Here is a 17,847-nt window from a genome sequence, read left to right as displayed (position 1 = left end):
GGGTACATATTGACTGTGGGTGTCACTAATGTTGGCAACATTGTTTTAGTCCAACAAATTTCCTGGAATTAGTCGAATTATTGGAGATTGTTTCCTTATTACTTTGGAAATAATGCATTTAGGGTCTCTTACTTGCATTACTAGTTTCGTGGGCATTATGGATGTGTGCTGTATATTAATACAATTGGAGCATATGTTTTTTACTTCAACACTATCACATACTAAATTGTAGACGCTATTTTGCATTCCGTATTGAAGGTTATTAGAGTCCATGATATTATTTCGATGGATTTGAATTATCTAATCAACGTTTGTTCATTAGGTCTTTGTTGAATTTGATTAATCCAGCCATTTGGTATTATGTTATTACTTTGTTTCGATTTTTTTATCATTGATAGATCTCATTTTCGTAGATATTCCAGTTAGGGATATATGTGACGTCGACTGTTTTGCTGGTGTAATTCGTTGAACGCGTAGATTCCTTCCTGGTTCATTCCGTCACAAGAGTGTGTAATTAGTGGATAAAAAAATTAAGCAATGTAAGTTAGATGCTGAAGCTTCTTTTGTGTGAATAATGATATTATATTTTTATTTTGTATTTTATGTTGATATTTATCCCCTTTCCAGTCACAAACTGTGATTTTTGTTGTCTGTACTCTCATACCTTTTTCTCATGCTGAGTATGTTTCCATATACAGTACCATTAAGATGACGCTTTTTGGAGTTGAAACTGGTAGCTTGTTTTGAATAAACGACGTTGGATTACAATTCAATTGTTGGTTTCAGTTATCGTTATTCAAGTATTTCTTGTTTCATTCCACATCTGTGTAAGCTGAACTAATAAGTGCCTGAATATATTAGATTTTCTTTTATAAAGTGTACCTGTTTTAAGGGTGATGTTTCATTCCGTCATCCAATAGACATATCGCGTTTTTGTTATGACTACGAAAAAAAACGAGGGACTGTTCCATTATTAGCAAAATGTACATTATTCAAAAATTCCTGTTCTGCAGGAAGTGTTATAAAATATGTAATGGCAACAAATTGAAATCAAGATTGATATAAGTCGTCCGTGATGTACGTTACATCATACACTACCATAACTATCTTTCTTCTGCTAGTAATTTGTGAAATGGGCAGCCGTCGTAATTCACTGAGGGGACAAAAGTAGTGGGACAGCGATATGGCCTTACACAGATGGGGATAGTATGGCGTACACAAGGTATAAGAGGGCAGCGCACTGGCGGAGCTGTCGTTTGTGATTCATGTGAAAATGTTTCCGATATGTTTATGGCACACGAAGCGAGTTAACACACTTTTAACGCGGAATGGTGATTGGAGATAGATTCATGGGACATTCCATTTCGGAAATCGATAGGCAGTTCCATATTTCGAGATCTACAATGTCAAGAGTGTGTCGAGAATACCAAATTTCACGCATTATCTCTCACCGCGGACAATGCAGTGGCCAATGACCTTCACTTAGCCACCGAGAGCAGCGACGTATGCGTAGAGTTATCAGTGCTAATAGACAACCTACACTGTGTGAAATATCCGCAGAAATCGAGGTGGGACGTAGGACAATCGTATCCGTTAGGACAGTGCGGCGAAATTTGGGGTAAGTGGCCTACAGTACTTCTGGTCTTCCTGAGAGCTTCGGACAAGCGCAGAGGGAGGGATTGATTGTCACTGGGTGCTCCAATGTTACGCGCGTCATGGAGCCCCTTAGGGATATGGCAGCTGAGGACGGGAAGAAAGACAATGTGCACTGCATGTGCATACCAGGGGGGAGTCATCGAAGATGTGGAAAGGGTCCTTCCGGATGCCAGGAAGAGTACAGAGTGCAGCCAATTGCAGGTGGTGGCTCGTGTCGGCACTAATGTCGTGTGCCGCTATGGATCAGAAGAGATTCTCTCTGGTTTGTGGCGGCTATCTGAGTTGGTGAAGACTGCCAGTCTTGCTAGCGAAATGAAGGCAGAGCTCACCATCTACAGCATCGTCAACAGGACCGATTACGGACTTTTGGTACACAGCCGAATGGAGCTCTGAATCAGAGGCTCAGACGGTTCTGCGACCGTGTAGGCTGCAGGTTCCTCGACTTGCGCCACAGGGTGATGGGATTTCGGGTTCCGATTAATAGGTCAGGTGTCCACTACACACATGAGGTGGCTACACGGGTAGCAGAGGCGGTTTTTTTTTAGGTTAGACAGCCTCAAAGGGTACAGGGCAAAGAAACGACGAGAAACGACCAAGCAACAGTCGGTATTGTAGTCGTAAATTGTCGTAGCTATGTTGGAAAAGTACCAGAGCTTCAAGCGCTGATAGAAAGCACTGAAGCTGAAATAGTTATAGGAAGAGAAAGCAGGCTAAAGCCGGAGATAAATTGTGCGAAATTTTTACAGAGGCGCAAATCGTGTTCAGAAAGGATAGATTAAATAACGTAGGTGGTGGTGTGCTTGTATCTGTTGGTAGTAGTTTATCTTGTAGTGAAGTTGAAATAGATAGTTCCTGCCAATTACTATAGCTAGAGGTTATACTCAACAGCCGTACCAAAATAATAATGGGCTCCTTCTACCGACCCCTTGAATCAGATGATATAATAGCTGAACGGTTCAAAGAAAACTTGAATCTCTTTACAAATAAGTACCCCACTCATACAGTGGTGACTTCAATCTATGTCCGCAGCTCGTGGTTGTGCGGTAGCGTTCTCGCTTTCCATGCCCGGATTCCCGGGTTCGATTCCCGGCGGGGTCAGGAATTTTCTCTGCCTCGTGATGACTGGGTGTTGTGTGCTGTCCTTAGGTTAGTTAGGTTTAAGTAGTTCTAAGTTCTAGGGGACTGATGACCATAGATGATAAGTCCCATAGTGCTCAGAGCCACTTCAATCCACCCTCGATTTGTTGGCGAAAATACATGTTCAAAGGCGGTGGTAGACAGAAAACATCTTCCAAAAATTGTACTAAATTCTTTCTCTGAGAATTACTTTGAACAATTAGTTCCTGAGCCCACACTAATTGTCAATGGTTGCGAAAACACACTTAACCTCTTAGCCACAAATAATCCTGATCTAATAGAGAGCGTCATGACGGATACAGGGATTACTGAACAAAAAGTCATTGTAGCGAGGCTCAAAACCACTATAAATAAATGCAAAATATATCTATTTAAAATAGCAGATAAAAATTCGCTTGATGCCTTCCTAAGAGAGTATCTCCATTCCTTCCAAGCTAATTATGTAAGTGTAGACCAAAAATAGCTCAAATTCAAAGATACCGTATCGACAGAAATAGATAGATTCATACCGCATAAGTTACTAAGAGACGCGACCGATCCAACATGGTACACAAAACACATCAGAACACTGTTGCAGAAACAACGAGAAAAGAATGCCAAATTCAGAAGAAGGCAAAATCCCCAGGACTGCCTAAGTTTCACGGAAGCTCAAAATTTTGAGCGGACGTCAATGCGAGATGCTTTTGATAGTTTCCACAATGAATCATTGCCTAAAATATGGTAGAAAACCCAAAGACATCCCGGTCGTATCTAAAGTACACCAGTGGCAAAAAACAGTCAATACCGTCACAGCGCAATAGCGATGGAAATGTTACCGCTGATGGTGCCAAAAATTGATTCAAATGGCTCTGAGAACTATGGGACTCAACATCTATAGACGTCAGCCCCCTAAAACTTAGAACTACTTGAACCTAACTAACCTAAGGACATCACACACATCCATGCCCGAGGCGGGATTCAAACCTGCGACCGTTGCGGTAGCGCGGTTCCAGACTGAAGCGACCACTTCGGCCGGCTGATGACGCCACTAAGGCGGAGTTACTAAATTCAGTTTTCCGCAATTCCTTCACGAAAACAGACGAAGTAAATACTCCAGAATACGAAGCCATGACAGCTGTTAGCATGAGTGACATAAAAGTGGGTATCTTAGGTGTTGCGAAACAACTCAAATCACTTAAAAAAGGCAAGTAATCCGGTTCAGATAGTATACCGATACGGATCCTTTTAGAATATGCAGACACAACAGCGCCCTTCTTAGCAACCATATACAACCGACAATTGACGAAAAGTCTGTTCCTAAAGACGGGAAACTAGCACAGGTCACAACAATATTCAAGAAAGGAAATAGGAGTAACCCATTGAATTACAGACCCATATCACCGACCTCAATTTGCAGTACGATTAAGGAGCATATACTGTACTCGAACATTATGAATCACCGTGAACAAAATGGCTTCTTGATACATAATCAACATGGATTCAGAAAATGTCGTTCTTGTGCAACTTTATCGCCATGAAGTAATGAGTGCTGTCGACAAGGGATCGCAGATCGATTCCATATTCCTAGATTTTCAGAAGGCTTTCCTCAGAAGCGACTATTAATCAAATTGCGTACATATGGAGTATAGTCTCAGTTGTGTGACTGAATTCGTGATTTCCTCTCAGAGAGGTCACAACTCGTAGTGTAGACGGTAAATCATCGAGTAGAACAGAAGTGATACCTGGCGTTCCGCAAGGTAGTATCATAGGCCCTCTGCTGTTCCTGATTTAGGTAAATGATCAAGGTAATAATCTGAGCAGCCTCCTTAGATTGTTTGCCGTCTAGTAAAATCATCAGACGATCAATTCCAATTACAAAATGATCTAGAGAGAATTTCTGTATGGTGCGAAAAGTGGCAATTGGCACTAAACAAAGAAAAGTACGAGGTCATCCACATGGGTACTAAAAGAAATCCGATAAATTTTCGGTATACGATAAATCACAAAAATCTAAGGGCTGTCAGTTCGACCAAATACCTAGGAATTACAATTACGAGCAACTTAAAATGTTCAAATGTGTGTGAAATCTTATGGGACTTAACTGCTAAGGTCATCAGTCCCTAAGCTTACGCAGTACTTAAACTAAATTATCCTAAGGATAAACACACACACACATGCCCGAGGGAGGACTCGAACCTCCGCCGGGACCAGACGCACAGTCCACGACTGCAGCGTCCTAGACCGCTCGGCTAATCCCTCGCAGCAACTTAAATTAGAAAGTCTACATAGATAATATTGCGGGGAAGGCGAAACAAAGACTGTGCTTTGTTGGCAGAACACTTAGAAGATGCGACAACCCCATTAAAGAGACACCCTACATTCAACTTGTCCGTACTCTGCTGGAATATTGCTGCGCGGTGTGGGATCCTTACCAGGTAGGATTGACGGAGGACATCGCATGGGGTGCTGAGAAGGGCAGCTCGTTTCGTGTTATCACGCAGTAGGGGTGAGAATGTCACTGATATGATACACGAGTTGGGGTGGCAGTCACTGAAACAAAGGCGGTTTTCTTTGCGGCGAGATCTATTTACGAAATTTCAATCACCAACTTTCTGTTCCGAATGCGAAAATATTTTGTTGACACTCATCAGAGTGGAATGGTAGAGAAGTAGTATGAAAATGGTTCGATGAACCCTCTGTCAGTCTCTTAAATGTGAATTGCAGAGTAGCCATGTAGATGTAGTCTTGTTGCAACACTTGTTCACTTAAGTACGAGCAGCCCTTAGCTGCTTGCCATCTTATTTGCAACTATTCATAACGACACCTTCCCGGATTAGATTTTTTAAAATGTGGCTTGTAAGTACTGCATCTCTCTACAGTCAGTACAAACTTTAATCTTATTAATGTAGTATATACCTAATACGTTTTAGAGCAGGTAATTTAATTCTGAAGACGACGCTCATAGTAGCGTCGAAACCTGGTCAATTTTGACTTAATATTTGTGAAAACCCAAAGAAAGCAGGTGTTGACACATGTGAAAATTACCGAACTATCAGTTTAATAAGTCACAGCTGCAAAATACTAACGCGAATTCTTTACAGACGAATGGAAAAACTAGTAGAAGCCGACCTCGGGGAAGATCAGTTTGAATTCCGTAGAAATGTTGGAACACGTGAGCCAATATTGACCCTACGACTTATCTTAGAAGCTAGATTAAGGAAGGGCAAACCTACGTTTCTAGCATTTGTAGACTTGGAGAAAGCTTTTGACAATGTTGATTGGAATACTCTCTTTCAAATTCTGAAGGTAGCAGGGGTAAAATACAGGGAGCTAAAGGCTATTTACAATTTGTACAGAAACCAGATGGCAGTTATAAGAGTCGAGGGACATGAAAGGGAAGCAGTGGTTGGGAAGGGAGTGAGACAGGTTTGTAGCCTCTCCCCGATGTTATTCAATCTGTATATTGAGCAAGCAGTGAAGGAAACAAAAGAAAAATTCGGAGTAGGTATAAAAATCCATGGAGAAGAAATCAAAATGTTGAAGTTCGCCGATAACATCGTAATTCTGTCAGAGACAGCAAAGGGCTTGGAAGAGCAGTTGAACGGAATGGATAGTGTCTTGAGAGGAGGATATAAGATGAACATCAACAAAAGCAAAACGAGGATAATGGAATGTAGTCAAATTAAGTCGGGTGATGCTGAGGGAATTAGATTAGGAAATGAGACACTTAAAGTAGTAAAGGAGTTTTGCTATTTGGGGAGCAAAATAACTGATGATGGTCGAAGTAGAGAGGATATAAAATGTAGACTAGCAATGGCAAGGAAATCGTTTCTGAAGAAGAGAAATTTGTTAACATCGAGTATAGATTTAAGTGTCAGGAAGTCATTTCTGAAAGTATTTGTATGGAGTGTAGCCATGTATTGAAGTGAAACGTGGACGATAGATAGTTTGGACAAGACGAGAATGGAAGCTTTCGAAATGTGGTGCTACAGAAGAATGTTGAAGATTAGATGGGTAGATCACATAACTAATGAGGAAGTTTTGAACAGGATTGGGGAGAAGAGAAGTTTGTGGCACAACTTGACCAGAAGAAAGGATCGGTTCGTAGGACATGTTCTGAGGCATCAAGGTATCACCAATTTAGTATTGGAGGGTAGCGTGGAGGGTAAAAATCGTAGAGGAGACCAAGAGATGACTACACTAAGGAGATTCAGAAGGATGTAGGTTGCAGTAGGTACTGGGAGATGAAGAAGCTTCCACAGGATAGAGTAGCATGGATAGCTGCAGCCAAACAGTCTCAGGACTGAAGACCACAACAACAACAATATGTTAACAATGAGTTCTGGTGTACCTTGCTTGATTCTGACGTGGAAGATTATGACTCTGGGCCGCACCGGGACCTGAATCAGGGATATTTGCCTTCCGTGCTCAAGTGCTCGTTTCTTCTGGGAGCGCTAGCCTGCAAGTTCCGCGGGAGAACTGTGAAGTTTAAAAGGTAGGATATGAGGTACTGGCGAAATTAAAGCTGCGAGGACGAGTTGATGGTTGGATAGCTCAGTTGGTAAAGCACCTGCTTGCTTAAAGCAAAGGTCCCCGGTTCGAGTCTTGGCTCAGCACATAGTTTTTATCTGCCATGAATTTTCATTAATGATGCGTTGCACGTATCAAGCACAGCTGATAGCGGAGGCGTTACGGACTTTTTGGGAAAGATTGAAATCGACAACCACTTCAGTAAGTTCCCGGAAAACTTAAAAAAAAAGTTCAAATATGTGTGAAATCTTATGGGACTTAACTGCTAAAGTAATCAGTCCCTAAGCTTACACACTACTTAACCTACATTATTCTAACGACAAACACACACACCCATGCCCGAGGGAGGACTCGAACCTCCGCCGAGACCAGCCGCACAGTCCATGACTACAACGCCTGAGACCGCTCGGCTAATCCCACGCGGCAAAAGGTTTTAAACGAACGTAAGAATATGAAAAATAGGCGTTACTCATACAAGTTTTGTACAGCAATGAAACAACTGGAACCTTTACTCTGGTCCTGGCTCTTGTGCTTGGAGCGGATGTTCCTGCCATAAATAGGCTAGAATATCGGCTTTTATTGTCCTTTATAATTTTGTAGATGTGTGGAGATGAGTTTAATATTCAAATGGTTCAAATGGCTTCTGAGATCATCAGTCTCCTAGAATTAGAACCAATTAAACCTAACTAACCTAAGTACATCACACACATCCATGCTCGAGGCTCGTTTCGAACCTGTGACCGTAGTAGGTGCGCGGTTCTGGACTGAAGAACCTAGAACCGCTCGGCCACAGTCGCCGGCGCTTAATATTCATTACATTGTTTAATACTTGTATTTTCGTTCACTGCATAGCCTCTTAACAGTAACTTATCCCGACATTAATCAAGATTTAAGCAAATTATCGGCAACCGTCTCCCGAATTCAAATTGCTAAGCGGGTATTTGAACCTCACGAATCGGAGTCCAGTGGGTTATCCAGTTCTCACTCAACTTGCATTTTCGTTAGCAAATTTCGACTGCAGCAACCCGACGCCCTGTGTCTTTTCGCCACTGTCGCGGGGCTAAACCCTCCAACGTAGCTCCGAGAGTCTTTTTGAAACGCATCAAGATAATGCCCTTGGAGACAGCCGGTAGCTGACGTCTCCGGAAGCAAGGAGAAAGCAAGCCGCCTGGTTAAGGAAGATAATGGAAACGAAAAACGCACGGTCCAATGAGTCCTCGAAGCGCCTCCGCGCCGGACGCTTCGTTGTGCCCGTCGCCGAGACTGACGTGGAGGGGGCGCGTTTTTCCGGTGCGCCCGGCTGCCTGGCTGGGATATCCACGCTAATGTCTCCGCCCCCGCCGCCTCCACGATAAGCCGCGCCGCAGAACTTTGGCGCTGAATGCGCGGCGCCCGCGCACTCTGTTTTAATATAGCGCGGCAAGTGGCTGAGCTTTATCAATCCCCCCCGGTTGTCGCCGCCGCCGGCAACTTAATTTCCTGACTATTCTTCAAGACGCGCGCGCCACGCGGGCGGGCCCGCACCCAGTACATATTTTTGTGGCGCGCTGTGTTTCTTGGCCGCTGCAGATGTTCCCCGAGATAAGAGAACGACGCGCCGCAGTCTCGGCGTCGCAGCACGCCGTGTACTGGGTGCGGTGTCCTAACCTGGACTCGATGTCTGCCTCCAGTAGTCTTCGCCTACGGGCGTCACTTTCACCAAAAACGAGCTCTACTGCCCATTAAAATTGCTACACCACGAAGATGACGTGCTACATTCGCGAAATTTAACCGACAGGAAGAAGATGCTGTGATACGAAAATGATAAGCTTTTCACAGCATTCACACAACGCTGGCGCCGGTGGCGACATCTCCAACGTGCTGACATGAGGAAAGCGTCCAACCGATTTCTCATGCACAAACAGCAGTTGACCTTCGTTGCCTGGTGCAACGTTGTTGTGATGCGTCGTGTAAAGAGGAGAAATGCGTACCATCACGTTTCCGACATTGATAAAGGTCGTATTGTAGCCTATCGCGATTACGGTTTGTCGTATCGCGACATTGCTGCTCGCGTTGGTCGAGATCCAATGACTATTAGCAGAATATGGAATCGGTGGGTTCAGGAGGGCCATGCGGAACGCTGTGTTGGATCCCAACGGCCTCGTATCACTAGCAGTCGAGATGACAGGCATCTTATCCGCATTGCTGTAACGGATCGTGCAGCCACGTCTCGATCCCTGAGTCAACAGATGGGAACGTTTGCTAGACAACAACCATCTGCACGAACAGTTCGACGACATTCCCAGCAGCATGGACTATCAGCTTGGAACTATGGCTGCTGTTACCCTTGACACTGCATCATAGTCAGGATGGTATACTCAACGACGAACCTGGGTGCACGAAAGGCAAAACATCATTTTTCGGACGAATCCAGGTTCTGTTTACAGCATCATGATGGTCGCATGCGTGTTTGGGGACATCGCTGTGAACGCACATTGCAAGCGTGTATTCGTCATCGCGATACTGGCGTATCACCCGGTGTGATGGTATAGGGTGCCATTGGTTACACGTCTCGGTCACCTCTTGTTTGCATTGACAGCACTTTGAACAGTGGACGTTACATTTAAGATGTGTTACGATCCGTGGCTCTACCCTACATTCGATCCCTGCGAAACCGTACATTTCAGCAGGATAATGCAAGACCGTATGTTGCAGGTCCTGTACGGGCCTTTATGGGTACAGAAAATGTTCGACTGCTGCCCTGGCCATACATTCTCCAGATCTCTGACCAATTGAAAACGTCTGGTCAATTGTGGCCGAGCTACTGGCTCGTCACAATACGACAGTCACTACTCTTGATGAACTGTGGTATCGTGTTGAAGCAACATGGGCAGCATCCAAGCTCTGTTTGACTCAATGCCCAGGCGTATCAAGGCCGTTATTACGGCCAGAGGTGGTTGTTCTGGGCACTGATTTCTCAGGATCTATGCAACCAAATTGCGTGAAAATGTAATCACATGTCAGTTTTAGTGTAATATATTTGTCCAATGAATACTCGATTATCATTCGCATTTCTTCTTGGTGTGACAATTTTGATGGCCAGTAGTGTAAAAAAAAACATGCCTCCCTTCAAAAAGATCTCGGAAGCTAGCAGTGATTCCAAAAAAAGCAATTAATTTCGAAGTTGAGAGTTTAATGCCCCGTCGACTTTCGGTCGTTAGGGACTAGTTGTATTCTGCACATAATCTCCCAAACGAATTTTAGATTACTGCACCTTGATGTCATATTGCTGTGACCACTTGTCACAAGTCTTAATCACTTTGCGTTGGGCGAGACGTGAGGGAAGAGAGTCAGTGAGGTTCTGGAAGATATCGACAAAGATGTGGAGCCATGATGACTCCACTGCCGCAGCTAGGTGCGCTTTGTTCCTCGGTTGAGAATCCACGGCGCAAAGAGCCCGAGCGAGTTGGTCCCTCAGACTCTGGGTTGTAATCCTGGGTGTTTGGTGACCAAGGGAGTACGGTAACATCTTCCTGCTACTCTTCGAACCACGTAAGTACACTGCGAGCTGTGTGACCTTGTAGTGCTACAACGATGAAAATTAATATTACGATGATGTCAAACCTTATTTTTAAATGTAATTATTATTTTATTATTTTCATGATTGTGCTCAGTGAATCAAAGTCTTTCTAGTGCACGGAATAAATTAGCATTGTTTGTACTACGAAACTACATATGATTATTAAGGGTTAAGCATGTAATAATTCGATGTAAGACATTTTGTGGAGTCTCAAATTTGTTCTCGCACTGGTCGGTAGAGAAGGAAAAGTTACTTAATCGATGTGAAGGTATAAAGGCTGTAAAAGGAGAGAGAGAGAAGGTAAATACAAGTTATCCAAAACAAATATCTCTAAAGTGTAACGTCTTGTAATTGCCTATAGCTAAAAATTGCAAGGTCTAATCTGAGCCTGTCCTGAATAACAGCGAAGAACATTTATGTTATCACATATTTTCTTCGTTTGATCACGGTTGTGATTCGCATGTTTCTTTTAGTTACGCGGCGTGTTGTGAATATTTTCATTATACGTGCCAAAGTGCACAGAGCTTTAATCGTACCTGCGTCTTTCGGAAACGATAACTTTTAATCAGTACAATTACGCGAATACCGTTTAAAGCGCTACCGTGATCGCAAAAGTGTTTCCTGGACCAAATAATTCTTATAAAATGTGTATTCTCCAAAGGGAGTAGCATTGCACTATCGCTGACTCGCAACAATCGAAAGAGTAAAAACAGTGATTAAATGAAATTGCCACCTTTTAATAATTATTATTATGCCATTAAATAAATAAACAGCAATTCAGTGGGTATCCAATCAATAAACAGAGAGGGCAATTGAACCTGTTCCATTGTGCTGCTGATAGATGTTATCGTACCGAAGAAGAACAAACTGCATGTCGGGATGGAGATCACCACAAGGTTATGTGCATACTTGTATTGACCCAATATGCCTTCTAAAACGACAAGAGATTGCCACGAAAAATTACCCAGACCATAACGCTCCCTCCTGCTTGCACGATGTTGGCTTTCAGACGTTTCATGCCGTGCACGCCAACGGTCATCTGTCCAGTGGAGTAAAAAGTGTGACTCATATGAAAAAGCCACCTGTCACCACTCAGTGGACGTCCAGTTGCCATGCTGGCTTGCAAATTCCAGCCCTCGTCGCTGGTGTACAGCGGCTTCCATGGGTACACGAAACAGGGCGGTATAGCAGAGGCCCATGCGGAGCAACGTTGGCAGAACGGTTGCTGAAGAGACACTGTTGGTAGTCCCTTCGTTCATTTGGGCGGTCAGTTACTCAACAGTTTCACATCTCTTCACCCGTACGCATCTCTGGAGCTGCCGTTCACCCTGACATCTATGGACCGTGGTGTAATACATCTCCCCCGACAACCTTTTTGGATAGCGCCATTTTGTTCAAACAGTTCAAATGGCTCTGAGCACTTTGGAACCGGCACGCCATTTTGTCGTGCACGGTTTATTTTAACCACAGTGGCAAGTGAACCGTTAACAAACTTGGCCTTTTCGGAAATGCTTCCACCCTTGGCCCGAAAGCCAATGATCATGCCCTTTTGGAAGTCAGACAAATCGCACGGCTTCCTAGTTAGGGCGGCGACAGCAATGTTGTCCGCATTCCTTCTCCCTCCCCCCCCTCACTCCTATCCCAAACGCTTTACATACTTATGTACCCACCACTGCTAGAGCTGACATCTGTTAACTCTGAGTTGTTATTCCATTTTGACGTCGAACTTGACGGTGATAACATTAATCTAACTGGACGGTGTAATGTAGTCCCCACAGTAATATGTCCAACACTCGAATGTAAAGCGGACGATTTGGGCTTTGATAAAAATAATTATAGAGCACAAAACTGGAACTATACTGTCTGGTCAATTTTCAACAGGTCCCTTGTATGAAGGCGGCCTTGTTTTCGTCTGATCAGTCGTGAAATGGAAACCGCAGTGAAAATCAAAAATGTTTTATTTGCAACATTTAGCTAGACATGAAACGGTAATTAAATGGACACCCTAGCTGCAAACAGGCGTTGGTGTACTTCATTGGGGACATGTTGAAAATGTGTGCTCCGACTGGCACTCGAGCCCGGGATCTCCTGCTTACATGGCAGACGCTCTATCTATCTGAGCCACCGAGGGCATAGAGGATAACGCGACTGGAGGGACTAATCCCTTGCACGCTCCCCGTGAGACCCGCATTCCCAACATGTCCACACCACTACATTCGTAGTGCGCCTAAGTGCCCGCCATGTAAGGAGGAGATCCCGGGTTCGAGTTCTGGTCGGAGCACACATTTTCAACATGTCCCTAATGAAGTACACCAACGCCTGTTTGCAGCTAGGGGTCCATTTAATTATCGTTTCATTTCTAGCAAAGATGCATGGTCATCTACGGTAACTGTTTCCTTCGGGAACAGATTCTATCGTCATGTAAATTTAGCTAGACCTTTCAGCTACTTTTCTATACAGGATGGTCGGAAATTCCAGTTACAAACTTCTAGGACTTGTAGAGGGGAGTGAGTACATCGTATTTTGAATAGGAACCCATGTCCGGAAACGTCATCCAGTGAGACTACGGAGCGTCAAAGTTATAGGCGCGGGTTCAAATGGCTCTGAGCACTATGGGACTTAACATCTATGGTCATCACTCCCCTAGAACTTGGAACTACTTTAACCTAACTAACCTAAGGACACCACACACATCCATGGCCGAGGCAGGATTCGAACCCGCGACCGTAGCGAACGAAAACCGTTCTCATACCTTTGACAGTTAAATACATATTCCGGTTCTTGTGTTGCGAGGAGTGTAGGGCTGGTAACTTTCAGTGGTGGTAGTGCGGACAAAAACGAGAAAAATGTCCAGTAAACGTGGGCTCTAAATTGCATACCTGAGGAGCTATGACCTTTCGTACATCTTCGCTGATGTGAAACACATCTCCTGTACTGAGCAAGTAGCCGGCCAGGGTGACCGAGTGGTTCTAGGCGATACAGTCTGGAACCTCGCGACCGCTACGGTCGCAGGTTCGAATCCTGCCTCGGGCATAGATGTGTGTGATGTCCTTGGGTTAGTTAGGTTTAAGTATTTCTAGGTTCTAGGGGACTGATTACCTCAAAAGTTTAGTCCCATAGTGCTCAGAGCCATTTGAACCAGTTTTCTACTGAGCAACTGTTCATAGCTGTTAAGGTCCCCACTTTAGAGCCTACGTTCATTGGACATTTTTTCTCGTTTTTGTCCCCACTACCACCACTGAATGTTATCAACCATACACTCTTAGCAACACATAAACCGGTACATGTATTCAACTTTCAGAGAAATCAGAACGGTTTTCGTTTATAACTTTCGACTCTTTCGTTTCCGGTACAGCGATCCTCACTTCAAATTAACACATTTATCGTTCTCCTAGAAAGCCTTTAACATCATCACGGAATCATCCCATGTATACGTACATTTACAGACGCCCGCGCCTATAACTTTGACGCTCTGTAGTCTCATTGGACTACGTTTCCGGACATGGGTTCCTGTTCAAAATACGATGTACTCACTCCCCTGTACAAGTCTAGAAGTCTGTAATGGGAATTTCCGACCACCCTGTATAGCCCCGCTACGATTTAACGACTTAAGACATTTGTTGTAGCAATTTAGCAACATCATCGTCGTAGAAGGCAGCGGCCTGCGCTTTCCGCCAATTCTCTACGCTAGTCTGCAGCTCACTATCTGTCCCAAAATGCTGTCCTCATAGCCAGTGGTTTATGCGAGCAAACAGATCAAAATCAGAGCGAGCCAGGTCCGGGTTGTATGAAGGACAATGCCTGATGACCATTCCTCTTCGATTGTTCTGAAATTCCTTTCGCAAACGATTTTCTCGAATTACGTGATCTACTTGTCGAACGATGTCGTCAGTTGACACTTGTGCCTTCCCTGGCCGTTCGCATCATGAACGTTTGTATGTCCCGCCTCAGAGCTTCTGCACCACTGCCGCACTTTGGTGTCAGACATGACAGTTACATTATGTGGGCAGCGTGAAATCAGGTGGAAGCCCTCAGCTTGAAGAAATCAAATGACAGAACCCAATTCACACTTAACGAGAGACTTTATAGCTCTAGGCATCTTTATGTGGTCACTGTGCGCTCAGAACTGAAAATTGCGACGTGACGTCATCGAACGGCATACTAGGAACGCTGCGCAAGACATCTGCTCAAAACTTAATTGGATTTTATCTGCGCTTTTTACTTCAGCATCGATCGGAGACTGGGAAAAAATAGTACTTGTACAAACGAAAAATCTGAATGGTAAATTTCAGATTTTCCAATCCAAGTTGTAACATTTACTTGTAACAACTCTCTCTGTCCTGAGCAGGGATTATCACACTAGTTGACTCCCACTGTCGTGCTCTACTATTCAGATCTATGCATTAGTTCTTCTCAAGATTCCGTGAACTAAATGCCGGCAGAAAACCCAATTTTCCAAGATGACAAGGTGAACGTTATTACTAAACAGTTTTTCTTACAATCAATTTGTGACGGAAGTACTCGTATCTGTAGGACCTCTTAGAGAATCGAGTGGTGTTACAGTTGTGGCCTCTTACACCCAAAGTTAGCGGCATGTCGACGATGAAGTAGCCCGGGCAATGTCTGAGAACACGCGAGGCCCACAGTTTCCATCTTCGCCATGACTTACAAAAACGTATCGCACATTATTGCTGTCTGAAGAATCTAAGAAATCGTAACACTGGTGCCACGACGTGATAGACATACAGTTGCTTTTTTCTGGCATTAACATTTATCGGACATCGGTACCTTCTTGACAAAACTGTTTTTTCTTGCTGGTCCTGTGTGCATAATTTTCGAATACAGATTAAACATAGCGAACATTCGCCTGATAATAATTATCAAGAAAAGACTGAAATCAGAGCTTTTCAGAACATTTAATTTGATGAAGTGACTGATTACTCGAGACTTGAGCAGAACATGACAGGGTAAGAACACGTTCTCTAAGTCATCATATGCATGCTCCAAACATTCAGCACTAATAAGACTCATATTTTTGAACCATTCTTGCAATATCAACTGGAGTACATTTTAGTAATGGGGTAAAAGAAAGTAAGTCTCACGTACCTTAACAATTGTAATGAAGACGTACTTCATTATGGATATCCTCGAATACGAGACTGTATACTGAATGTGAAAGCAGCAAACTGTGGCCAGTCCCTTTGAAATGTTTGTTTATTCCCATAAACGAGTTTTCTTGCCTTTCAAAAGCGACTGGTTCCAGTTCTCTGTATTTATATTTATGTGTAATGCTGTATCAATTACACATCTGGGAAAAAAATAGTACATCCCTTTAGAGGTTTCCAATTCAATCAACAATAATTGCTGCAAAATTGCACATGGAGTACATGAAATGATTATATTTACAGGTCAATAGCAAAAGAGGTTCTGAGGTATCAGGTATCGATCATATTAATAATGGTGTAGCCTCCACAGGTGCTAATGCAGGCGCTGACTCTGGTGTCCACACAGCGAATGCTCTCTTGAGACACGTTGTGCCACGACCTGTTAACGCAGTCCCGCTAGAGTTGCTGGTTGACGAGTCACACGAATCGATTCTTGCCCCATCATATCTCACACGTGCTCAATCGGAGACAAGTCTGGAGATCATGCTGACCGGGAAAGTTGCTGCATGTCTTGCAGTGTGTTGGCGAGCATTATCCTGTTGGAACAACACATCACTTTGCTGTTGCAAGAACGGTAAGAGAATGGGTCTAACAACATTCTGCACGTACCGAGCGCTGGTTGACGTCCACTCCCGGACCATAACACCTGGGGTGGGGCCAGTGCGTATTGGACGAATGCACTCTGCCATACCACACAGCGCTCACCAGCTCTACGTAGTACGCACAAACCACCATCACTTACCTGCAGGCAGAATCTACAGGGTGGTCCAAAAGTCCGGAAACACCCTCATAAATTCAAATGGAGTAGCAAACAAGGAAACAGAGTCCCGACACACGAGGAACGGGAAGGGGGAAACTTTATAGGCTATGACAACAACATGGCGGCCATCTTGAAAGCCGCCATCTTAGATTCAACTCCAAAATTTCAAATGGGAATGTGGTTATGTGACATATCAAACAGATAGAGAATTTCACCAGAAAAACAATGCCGCTGTTATTTTAAACATAGCTTTAGTCATTCTCGGGTTATAGCCAGTTACATGTGGCAGCGGTGGGACTTTCATTGCTCAAGACCTCGGTGCGCCATTCCAACTTCCAAGTGATCTTCTGATGGCACCGGTCGAGCTGTGGACGCCAATGCTGCGGCGCGGGTAGAAGACGGGCTATAGGTGTGCGTGTCACTAGTCCCACTGCTAATAACCTGTCTGCATTAGTTCGTGTTGACACGTCTGGGCCCACGAGCCATTTTATCTGTGCTGTCGTAGCTGTATGATCTGTCACTGCTTTCTTACAGTACAACGATGCTGGCAGGCACCTGTTAGCAAAAGCTTGTTTGCCCATGTGAGCATGTTCACGTGATCACTCATACCAGGATCGTAGTACAACTGACGCAGCTCGTCCAACTTGTATGGTGTGGTGTCACCGCAACGCACGGCACTGGCTAGGTTGTAGGCTTCAAACTGGCCGCGGTCCGTCAGTACCCGTCGGACCAGCGAGTCGTCACTGTCAACACTAGCAGACCGAGCGCCACCACTCGGCTGGTCTTACGAGACAAGCTCAGTTCTACAGCCGACTTTAATAGGAATGGTTCACTTGTTATAGCTTCAGAAATCTTATTTTCAGACAGGCCTAGTTAGCATATCCTTCAGCTAGGTCAGCAGCTACGACCCAGCCAGGCGCCACATACAGTTTATGCATTGCCAATTGATCTATATGTGTGAAGCAATCAGAATTGTAAAGCAGTATTCGCAGTTCAGTCTATAACTACACTTGTAAATATTATTGTACAAAGTCAAGATTGACGTTCATCGCTGATGCTGA

The sequence above is a fragment of the Schistocerca gregaria genome, chromosome 1 (genome assembly GCF_023897955.1).
Source record: "Schistocerca gregaria isolate iqSchGreg1 chromosome 1, iqSchGreg1.2, whole genome shotgun sequence".
NCBI classification, from domain to species: Eukaryota; Metazoa; Arthropoda; class Insecta; order Orthoptera; family Acrididae; genus Schistocerca; species Schistocerca gregaria.
Note: the sequence above shows the minus strand (reverse complement) of the source record.